The sequence below is a fragment of the Lissotriton helveticus genome, chromosome 11, assembly GCF_964261635.1.
Source record: "Lissotriton helveticus chromosome 11, aLisHel1.1, whole genome shotgun sequence".
NCBI lineage: Eukaryota > Metazoa > Chordata > Amphibia > Caudata > Salamandridae > Lissotriton > Lissotriton helveticus.
Window position 1 is genome coordinate 102,600,129 of NC_136072.1, and position 12,189 is coordinate 102,612,317.

A 12,189-nucleotide genomic window follows, 5' to 3' on the forward strand; every position below is an offset into this window, starting at 1 on the left:
TAATTGAGGTTAATGCAGAAATTATGATTTTTTTGTTGAATGGCAAATACGGCTGATGTTTGCCATACTACTCCAATTTCTTGCCTTATTTTTGCTGGCCTTATGACTGAGCACTTTACCACTGCCAACGAGTGCTAAAGTGCATGTACTCTCTCCTCTAAATATGGCAATATTGGTTCATCCCAAATGGCATCTTTAATTTGCTTATAAATCCTTAGTAAAGTAGTAATATATGTACCCAGGACAGTACATTATATGCTACTACTGGGCCTGGAGCACTGATTGTGCCACCCACTTAAGTAGCCCTTTATCCAGATCTCGGCTTGCCATTGCAGGAGATGTGTGTTCAGTTTACACTCCCATGTTGATCTGGTAAAATAAACCTAGGCTAGGCCCAAACCTAAGAAAGGCCCTTTACAACCCAGAAGGCAGTGTGCAATGTATTTTAAAAGCAGGACATGTACCTTTTAGTTCTACATGTCCAGATAATGAAAAACTCTCAAATTTGTCTTTCACTACTCTAAGGTCTATCTCTAGCCTAGGATAACATTGGGATTCCCGTATTGCATTTTATAAGTGCAATTTCCAGTTGGGAAGAGACAAACTCTTCAATGCAGGTGCTCCTGGAATTGCAATTTAAAATGTTAAGTTATGGGAAAGTTAGATTTCAAACTCTGATCATATGAATGAGAGTAGTTGTCAGTTGGGGTTTGTGTATTTCTCCTAGGCAGACTCACATAATAGGAGCTCAGGTGTGTCTCAATGGACCATCTCTTTTAACTGGGTGAGTAGGACTGGACCTGCATCTCGTGACCCCAGAACCCAAACTGATTCCAAGGGCTAGGTGGCTGACCTCCTGAACTGAAGCCTCAGGGGCATAACAGGCTTCCAACCTCCTGCATCTGGACTCTGCTATCTGTGAGTCTACACTGCCAAGTGGGTCTAAGGTGCTTGCTGTCGAACCAATGCATCACTGAGCAGAACCAGCACTTCTCCTTGGGTGAGGGGCACTATTCCTGAGCAGAACCGTTGAATTGCCGCTGCTGCGTGGATTGGACCCACCACAAAAGACTCACAAACCCACCTCCTGTATCTTGGGACCAACACACAGCCTTTGCAACTGCTGCTGCATGATGTTTTTCCTCACTGCAAGCTCCTCACATACCTCATCAATGGCAGCCTCGATGACAGCTACGAAACTCGGCATCGCAGCTTCAGTGCACATTGGAACTGACGCATTGCCTCGGCTCCACCTTACATTCTCATCACTGGACCTCTCATCGCAGGCCCCGATGATAGGATCCTTGGATTTGACATATCAGGGCATTGCACCGTGTTTTCCTCACATTTTGGAACCGATGCATCGCCTCGGATGTGCAATACATATTCGATGTGTATCCATGAAACACTATGAAACTAAGAACTAAAGTACTCTGTTCAGTGGGCCTAACTGGGTCCCTGTATCTGGCCCATGCACCATTGCGGTTGGCCTAATCTTTTGGCTTTGTCCCGGTCTGGGGCGACCAGATATCCCCAATAACGCATTGTGCTTTTTGGTGCTATTTTTCACTATAAACATTAAAAATCACTATCTCCTGTTCTACTAATTGGATTTTTGTTGTTTTCGACTGCCCTACCTGACCTTTATTGTGGTACCAGTTTGGTTCCAATTATGACTGTCACTAATCTACATGAATCCATCTTGATACCTAGAATAGCCATACTACTATACAATAAACTGTTTCCACTTACTCCAAAGTCCTCCAATACTCCAGACTCAAGGTGAAATTATAAGTACAAGTCTATGTGCACTAGCAAAGGACAAAGACTTACTTCCGGTATAGTTGGTTTAGTTGGTGAGATGCCTAGTAATTACCCTGTTTTCCCCAGTGTAATGCTTTTCGAATCTTCATCCGCTACGATAATGGAAAACAACACAACACAAAGGAAAGGTAATAAACGCATCTCTGACTATTATACTAAACCATCACAGAACAAATATTCCTAAGCTAAGCATGCTTCGGGGGCAGGGTGCAGTTATAAAGGAAAACAATATACAGTGTGGGGATCTCGGGTTCAAGTCCTCTTTCCAATAAATCAGTTCCTAATCAAACTGCTAATTTAACAGCAGGCCAGCAATTGATGACAACTGCACAAGAGGCTGCAGGATTACTCTGGTGTCGATGGCAGGGCAAGGCAAGACCTTTGATCCCAGGGCTGTGCCAGTAGTAGCCTGTGCAGTGCCTAGGTCATCATCCTTGGTGGACCCCTCAGTGAGTTGCCCTCCTAGCTCTGTGGCCACGAGTAACGGGCAGAGTGCAAAGCACCCAAGTTGGAATGTATTGGGAAACAAATAGGTGGTTGTGCAATGCTCAAGAACAATACATATCCTATAAACAGCAAGGAGGGTCAGGGGCCAACAACAAAAATTGGTGACCAGGGAGCATCACCTTCCATCCCCTCCCCTGAATGGTGGCTCCCTGCTTAGAGTGGCACATTTGCATAACGGATCTTTGCAAAACATCTTAGATATTCCAATACAGGATACTCCAACCCTGAATATGTCATTGCCGAACAAAGATAAGGGGCCAGAAGTCTCTAACCATTTGAGGAACATTGGAACAAATACCTCTAGCCACAGCATCTTACCAACCAGAATGAAAGACTTAACTAATATCAATTCCTCCCTGTGTGACTCCTATAGCATTACAACCTCTTCACTAGCAGCTGAGACTATGGCTTGTCTTGTCAGGTAAGCCAAGAGTTCATAGTCTCCAGATAATCATTTGCATTATAGAGAATATTAAGTTCAGTGCTAACTCTCCTGAAGCAGGTAGTGCAAGACAACGATCACAACTCGGACCTCCTTAACCTGATATTTGAGACAATGGCCATGAAAAAGTTCAAGACTGAAACCTCTACTCAAGTATCAGCATCCTGGTAACCCCCCACTCCCCAGGACAGATGGAGGTAGATTGAATTTCTTCTCCCAGAGCAACATTTATTGAGACTATAAAAGCCAGGACAATGGCAGGCTAGAATGAGGGAACTGCTATTCTGAGGAAGTCCACTATTTTGGGTAATCTTAAAGTGAAACCACCAGTTAATTACAGAATTTCATGCGATGGAGGTCCCTGTGGGGCCTGCACCATCTAACGAGGAAAAAAACATAACAGAAGAACTTACAAGGTATGAAACAAAGCATCCTGCAGTTGCCACACAGCCTAGTATGGGTGACCAGGCATACCAAATAGAATAGTGTCGGCCACCTGAAAAAGGGAAAAAGGAACTTATAACCGAAGCACCAGCAAGAAGGGAAGGAAAGCCATGAACAAAAAATGGTCCCTCATCAGAAGCAGGAGAGGCTTTGAGTCTAAGAGAGCTATTTAGAGAACAAGTGGAAAGCAACTAAGAGGATATGCATTTGTTTCCAATCATGAACACTAGACTGGCTCGGAAGCGCCAATAAAAGGAAAAGGGAACAAGGGGTCTTAACACCAGATGTAGGAAGCAACCCCAGAGATATCGCCATCCAGGTGAGGATGCCTTTAAGTGCGTTTGAAAGAACACATCACTGGGGTAATCACCCATTACTACGGAGGCTTTACTCTGCATACCGTTACTTTGCATGCATTACAATGCATGTGATGTAACAACGCATAGCCTTTACTACGCAAGTTGTTACATCGCATGAGTTGTAACAATGCATGGTTGCAATGGCTAAACAATGGCGCTTGTCACTCACCGCTGGTTGCAGGTTTGCATACATTAACATTTGCAATGTAAAGGTATGCAAACTAAAAATGTGCATAGTAATGGTATTTGCTATGTAAAAACTTCATAGTAAAAAGCTGCAAAGTAATGGTATGCAAAATAACGAGTCATTTTCATCACTGATACTGGTGTCGAAGAGCAAAGTAGTGCAAATTATAGGAGCTCTGCACCATCGAACCCTTGTGCAAAGGCTTTCTTGTTCAAACCAACTAGCACAACAGAGGGAACTAAACCTCCTAGGGATGTTTGGGAATTGCAATGTATGGCTCCCCAGGCATCAATGGATTTTAACTTTATTTATTTATTTCTAGATCCAGCACGCTTGCTGCCATTAAATCGAGTGTGCTTACTAGAAATGTTTCCGTCCATCCTTACACTTAGCCTTATAACCTCACAGAACTTTGAATTCATTAATCCCGGTGTGCGTGTTAGTCCCAGCTCCTTGGTTGGCAGGAGTGGGCAGTACAGTGAGATGGAGTTTTACGTACCAGTTGTTCTGAAACTAATAAATGACAGTTTTGGAGTATTAGGTGTGTAAAACTCCATGTGAGGGACCTAAACATGGTCCCTAAATGTAGGGATTGGACTGCAAGATTGCAGCAGGAATGCCAGATGGATTCGGGTCAAGGGAAGAGTTAACAACAAGATATGCAAGTTCCACTCAAAAGACCAGAGTGACTGTATAAACTAACTCCTGATGTCCTAAGGGAAGCAAAGATTGGACAGTTATTAGAGGGGAAAGCAGCAATGGAGGAGAGCTGGGATATCCCTTGTTCTGATATTGTCCACTCCTTACCACTTAGAGGCCAATACTAATCCCGGTCGGAAGGGCACCGAATCGGGTTCAGCATTAGTGGATCCGATTCGGAGGCTGAATTTCCGTCCGAGTCGTACATGGGTCTGAACGTCGAAGTACAATACGAACAAGCGCAAAATCTCCATCCGATTCGTTTCCAGGTCCGAACCGCCCCTTACGACTCGGTCACAAGCCGAGCTAGTACGATGCTTGATTCGGACAGCTGGATCGAGTCGGAGCGTCCGGCTCGCAAAAGCTCCCGGAGTTGGAATTCGGGGGTCCGCGTCGGACCGCCCGTCACCTACAGCCTTACGACTCAGACACAGGGGGAGACCCATGGGTCTCCCCAACACAGGCATGTATGGTGCGGATGGCACCGACGCATACCCACTGTAGGGGACGCACTTGTCCACGACGTACCCATTCAGTCAATGGGAGCCCATGTACTCGTTGTACGACCGGCTCCCATTGACTTCTATGAGAGTCCGACCGAACCGAGTCCGACAGCATGCGGCCACATTGTACTCGCACGGTCAGACTGCAGGAGTCCGGATTTGTAAACACCCCAGATACGGCCCAGATCGGAATCGGTCCCTTAGTGGACACAGTAAAGGGAGTTCCTTCAATAACATCCTCTGTAATTTAAATCTAACCTTTCTGAATAGTCAAACCCATCTATAACAGCCTGGTCCAAAGCCACGTGAAGTAGTATCAATGAGTATATCCTATTCCCAAACAATGAATAATAACTGATGATGGAAATACAAGTAATTTAGTGGCCTGAAAGTAACCATGACTTTCTGTGTTTTAAGTATGGAGTAGTCACAGGGCTTGAGCGTTCTCTGTGTTATATAGCATCACCCCAGATAACAGTAGAAGAGCAGAAAACTGGAACATGTATGCCTACACATCAGACAAGAATATACTGGTGGAGGCCATAGAGAAATATCTGCTGACTTTCCAAGCTGCTGGATATGAAGACCATACCGTGGAGTAAGAAAAATTAATTGCTTTGTCAAGTGAGCTTACACACTACTGGTCTACAACGAAGACGCTGAAGCAGAATGGTGAGGTAAAGAACTACTTTGGGTGATATGATAAGGAGTGTAGACTTGCCAAAGCAAAGGAGTATATATAAAGTCCAACTAAGGAAGAACAAATCAAACTTCCAGCAAGGAGTGTGGAGAAACCTGATCAAGGCAGCGGAAAAGAAACATAACAGAGGGTTTTTTGTCTCTGGAAAATTACCAGAATGCTCAGGGATGGCCAAACAGTAATCACCATCAGATCTGCTCTTAGACCTGGTTGGACCCAGGCAGTATATATTGGCAGTATATATTTGGCTGTAATGGTTAGCTGAGTTTGGAAGAACCTGACAACCATAGATCAACTTGAGAATTAAATATTCTAGGCCCGGATATAGAAAGAACAATCATAGAGCAAAAGGCCAACAAAGCCCCTCTCCTCACCATGTTCCAGTGTACATGTTTTGCTCTGATCCCAAGGCCTAGTCAACAATCTTGTATAAGATCTTTAATGCAGCTTTGGTAAAAAAAAATGGCATTCCCTCTTTGTGGCAAACTGCTACCATAGTGCCCTACCTCAAAAAAGGACGCAAGTTGCTACCTACTAACCGCAGTTCCATTTGGTTATTGGATAGCACTGGAAAAATCTTTGACCATATTCTCTTAAACCGGCTACTGGCCTAGGTTGACAAAAATAATGTATTCATTGATGCACAGGCTGGATTCCGCAAAATCATTCACACCATTGATTAAGCGGTCAAACTATACATGATGCGTGCCAAATATGTAAGGACACTCAAATCATCTCTATTCCTATTTATATATAGACTTATGATTGGCTTTTAATCTGGTCAACAGATCCATATGATGGCACTCACTTGAAAAAAGTGTTTTTGTCTGCTACAGAAGCTCTAGTGAATGCACCTCTCATTTTACAATATGGTCTGGTGTACAGCAAGGTTGTGTACTTGTCCCATTGTTGTTCTCTTTATTTTTAAATAACTGCAAAGATTTTCTTTCCAGAGTGAGCCCAGGCATTCTGAAGTTGTGCAACAAAAAATTAGTCATCTTCCATTTCGCAGATGACACGTCTTATTGATGTGTACACAGAATGAAATGCACAAACGCTTGGAGAACTTTGAGAGCTTCTGTAGCCAGAAGGACCTTTCCATTAACGCACAAAGAAACAAAAGTAATTCCAATTTCAACAGCTCTGCCTTTAACCCCTTCGACGCTCATGACGAGCTCAGCTCGTCATGGAGTTTCCATTGATTTCAATGGAAATTGTTAATAAATCTTTCCAGGGCCTTAGCATCCAAGTGGTTAAGGAAATATGCAAGGATAGCTGGCCAGGGGCTTGAAGCGGTCAAGATCTACGACAACTTGGGTATTCGTTTCAATAATAAACTAAACTGGAGTGATCATATTGAAAAGGCAGCCATTGCATTTCAGCTCCAACCAAATACTATCCTGCGGGTTAAACATAAAATCTGTTACTTTGACATGACGATCATCTTACAAGTTTATAGACAAAAAGCAGTAGCAGCAGCAATATACACGGCAGAACTATGGGGATGTCTGCATCGATTGCAAATAATTGAAATGTCATTCTTGCGATCACTATTGAATTTGGGTCTTGGCACACCTCTTCTTCTCTTACACCAATAATTGGGTTTAGTGCCCATCTTGGACAGTACCACCCTAGCACTAAGGTAGTACTGGCTACACTTAAATGGCAATCCCCACAGGGCACCATATATCAGAGTAGCTATGGAAGCATTGACCCCAGGCAACCTCCAGTACAATCCCTGGCTAATTTATGTTAAGAGATGTCTGAACAAACGTAGACTCTGTCATCTTAGGTCCAGTCCAGCACTTATAGATCGTAAAATGGCAAGCTATGAAAAAGACATCCTCGTGAGCTGGAAATGGAAGTATCACCCTGGGCTGGGTTGCTCTTCTTCATGCTAACTATCTCCAAATAAAACAGACATTGGATATGGTAAAATATTTTAATGAAATTTCCCCTGATGCACGCCGTATTTTGGGGATTATTTATAACCCCTTGGTCCGCCGGCGCAAAACTTTTAAAATGGGGAAATCTGACGTACCGGCGGTGCAAGGGTCTTGTATATATACCTCAAGGGGCCGTAAGAGCGGGGGAGAGTGCTGTTTGCCACCCCGCTCAGCCGCAGGTAAGAGCGTAGGGGGCCACCTCTAAACTCATGCCGCCTGAGTCCGCCCCACTACCTCTCCTTGCTACACCACTGCTTTCCTTTACTCTCTTCTGCCCCTAAATGTGTCCCTAAAAGTTTTGAGATATGAAGGCCTAGAGCTATGCACATGTTTCCAGGTTATAATACTCACAGTGAAGCAAGGGTCCCATCTTCCCATGTATGAACGTCTAAATACTTGGACGCATAACTACAAGACAGTGGCAGAGGTAGGCGTTAAGCACTAAGGGGATTATTCACAAGCCCCTTGCACCGCTGGTGGTCACTTTTAATATGGGAAAAAGTGACGTACTGGCGGCGCAAGGGGCTTGGAAATAAGACCCAAAATGCTAATGCCACACTCCGCCATTCCGAAAAAGCAGGAGTGTGCCTTATTTACAAAGAGTCCTGCCTGCCATATTACGAGAACAACTTGTACCTGGTGGGATTTTCTTTTGCCATTCCCCCGGTGGTGCCCTGAAAACATGCACCAAAATGGGAATGCAAAACCAGTTCCACAACACCATGGACTTTTAAGTTCATGTCGAGGTGGCACTTGCGGTGCATACAAATAGGGGGCATATGTATTGTGCCCCTCCAAATGCATCCCCATGGTAGCGGGGTCATGGGAGCCCTATAGGGCTCACTGCCATGAAAAGGCTGGCGGTGGGGGAACTCCAAATATGCTCAGTGGACAGCAACGATCCACCTTGCATATTGGATACCCCTGTCTGCTGCGCCACCGCCAGCGAAAGGTGGTTCCCTGGCGCAGCCAGCATAGTTGTGCCAGTCCAAATGGCCGCCTCGTAATATGGCGGCCACAGGACCACCACTGCTTTCCACCAGGAGTTGACTCATAATCGGCCCCTTTGTTCTTAGCAATTCCAAAAAAAGGAGTATTGGCTCTAACTGACCGCACAGGTGTTTCGTATGTATGCAATAGTGCTCACCGTTCTAATCCTACTACTGCTCCGAAACAATAAACCAAAGTAAAAAGCAACATACAGAAGGGAGTGCTTATAAAAATCCAATGTTATTACTGAAAGTTCACTAAATCGCATAATAATCCAGATTATTCAAACAGATGAATTCTTCTTATAGATCCAATATAACACAGGAGCCATGATATGATATTTCAAAAAAGGTTGCCTTTATTCTTCACAACATCAAGCTGCAGCCCATCCAACGCGTTTCGTCCCGACTTATCAAGTGCTTTTGAGTGTGTTCTCCACAGTAATGTTTGAGCAATTTTAACAGAACTGGGGGTGGACACAACGAAAATTGCCCTTCTTATACTTCTTATACTCAGGTGGCAAGGTCACATTACGCTTTGATCTTGGTTGTGAATGCACTAGCACTTTCAATCTCAAGAGAGGGGAGGTCAGAGAGGGCTCTGTACATTTCTGAAACCGCAGAGAAATGTAACATGACAATGTACAAGTACAACCTGTAACCTGCTAATATGTTTTAATCACACATGCAGTGCAGTTGGACATCTACTGTTGCATGATTGCCATGGACGGTCACAATGTGATGTGTTCATGAGAAGTAAGTGTCAATTATGGTATTCCTACGGTCCATTCGTGCTGCAGTGGGATGTGGGCCACCTGCCCCATCACCACCATCATCAGCCGGTGCCGCTGGAATTGAGATCCATGGGGCCCTGGTGCGAACACAGATGTTGTGCAACACACAACATGCAACGATCATCTTGCACACGGTGTCTGGGCTGTACAGGAGCTCCCCACCTGTGCCGTCCAGGCACCTGAAACTTGACTTCAACAAGCCAAATGTGCGTTCAATGATGGCCCTGGTGTGTATGTGGGCCTCATTGTACTGCTTCTGGGCGGGTGTGGCCTGGTCTCGGAGGGGTCTCATCATCCAAGGGCAGAGTGCATATCCTTGATCACCTGTGACAGTGCAGGGAGAAAAGAGTCAATACTTGGTTTGGCAGGATGTGATGACAGGTCCACCAATCCAGTGACGCCTGTGCTGGCTGTGTGTGTGGTGAGTGTAAGCCAGCCCTCAGTGAGTAGCTGATGCTAGCAACTACACCAACAGTCATCAGGCACTCAGAAATTAAATGTCAGAACTACAATGGGGGATGACTCAAGTCGCACAGGGCTAGTTGCCCCGGAGGCACAGCGGCCGACAGGGGCCTGCGGGAGACTAGGGTAGGGTCATGTGGGCAGAGCAGTGCTTCAAATTGTCATGGCTGCATTCCGCATCTCTACACATTCAGCTGGTGTATGGCTGTGGTGCCATGACATGTCTGTATTGGGTGCAGGGGTAGCCCAGAATGACCATGGAGTGGTGTGGTCGTGTCTGGTAGGTGGTCATGTAGTTTGACATGTTGAATGTGGTTTAATCACATGTGCATCCCCATAGTTGTGCTTTGTGCGTTGGAGGCTTTGAGATGTGTTGTGTGTTGATTTGGTACTTACCAATGAGCAGTCCTGTTCCATATGTGCCATCCGGGAAGCGCTGTTTGATGATGGACTGTCGGAAGATGAAGGAATCATGCACACTGCCTGGGTAGTTGGCGACAACATTGGTGAAGAGTCCCAGGTGGTTCACTATTACCTGTAAATTGATGGAATGCGTGTGCATTCTGTTGTGGTAGTGGTGTGCAGTATCCGCAGGGGGCACATGTGGGACATGTATGCAGTCGATTGCCCCCAACACGGCCGGGAATCCGGCTACGGCGTAGAAGCCTTGCTTTGTCTCCAGTTGTTCCTCCACAGTGTTGGGGAAGTGAAGGTACTGGGGTGTGAAGCTGAGGATGGCATCCAGAGCAGGTGTGATGAACTTTGATAGGGCTGGCTGTGAGACCATTCAACCTCTAGCAAAAAATACAAAACAATAATCATGAAACATTGGCCACTACTAAACATGGAACCAGATTTCAAGCAAATTTTTAAACTACCACCAATATTTGCATTCACAAGAGCACGAAACCTGGGAGAAATTCTTCAAAACAAACCTCCACCGAGCACAGAATATTCAGGAACCAAACCCTGCTTAAACTGTGGCAATTGTAATTGCGTGATGAAGGGTAACAAGATAAATCACCCAATGAAGGGTAATGTAATCAAGCTTCAAGTGAACGCTACATGCGACTCGAGTAACTTGATATACGCAATAAAATGCCCATGTGGAAAATTATATGTGGGAAAAACGGAACGACGCATGAAAGTACGATTGACAGAACACAAATCGAACATCCGTTTAAAAAACACTAAATCATCACTATCGGCTCACTTTGTGGAAGAATCCCACAACATTTCCCAAATAAAATTCATCATCTTAGAAATAGCACAGAAAATAGAAGGAAGAGATAATACAAAATACCTACTGAGAAGAGAAAATTTCTGGATTCAAAAACTTTCCACACAAAAGCCTTTCGGCTTAAATGATAGGATTGAACTGTCATGTTACCTATGAGATCGCTCTAATGGCACAACTGTAATTCCTGTGACTGTATTAATATATTTACTATATTGTTATACTGTAAAGGTACCACCAACCAATGTTGATATACATCCATAACATCTTCGTGTAACCACATACAAAATTAGTCCCAACAGCATCCAGACCCACCGCACACCAGATTAACACAGGCATAACACTAACCGTGACATGCGGGTTCTTGCCCCCACAGTGCATGCTGTTATTTTCTGAGATCGTTTTTTTAGCGCAACATTGTTATTCACACATTTAATTTTACAAATACCACGCACTTCACCATTTCTTAGCAGATAGTACCTCAATGAACACGTTACCTGTGAAATAGCGAGAAAAATATCAGTTTACCCAACACAACCGTTCACTACAACCAGTCTGTTGTCCATATCTATAACCACGTGACCGCGATCTGTTTGAATATCAAACAAGCGGCTAGATCCGTTCTATGCTGACGGAAGGAAGCAATGCAGGAAAATTAGCAAAACGCCAACATACCAACACCAAGGTCAGTGAATCAATCTCGCCCCTTACCCCCCACCAGCATTTTTTGAAACCGTTTCACGTAACTCACTTACCCCGAACTCCGACTCATTACAATTTTTTTCCTCACAGACCCATATTCACATCAAGACGAAAGACCTGTAAGTGAAACAACGTTTCCATACATAATTGTCTATATTTTTACGAACAGCATGAATTTGGTATGCTTATAGCAAGATGATACTATAACGAATACACAGGAGATGTTAGAGACACACACAACCATTGGTTTGAACATTACATTTATTTATGTTGATTACTTACTGTTTGAAGCATTACGAAAAAACAACATCCTAACATCATGTTTATATACACTTTTGTAGAGTCTGTTCCCTGACGAAGGGCATACACCAAATGCCCGAAATGCATTGGAATT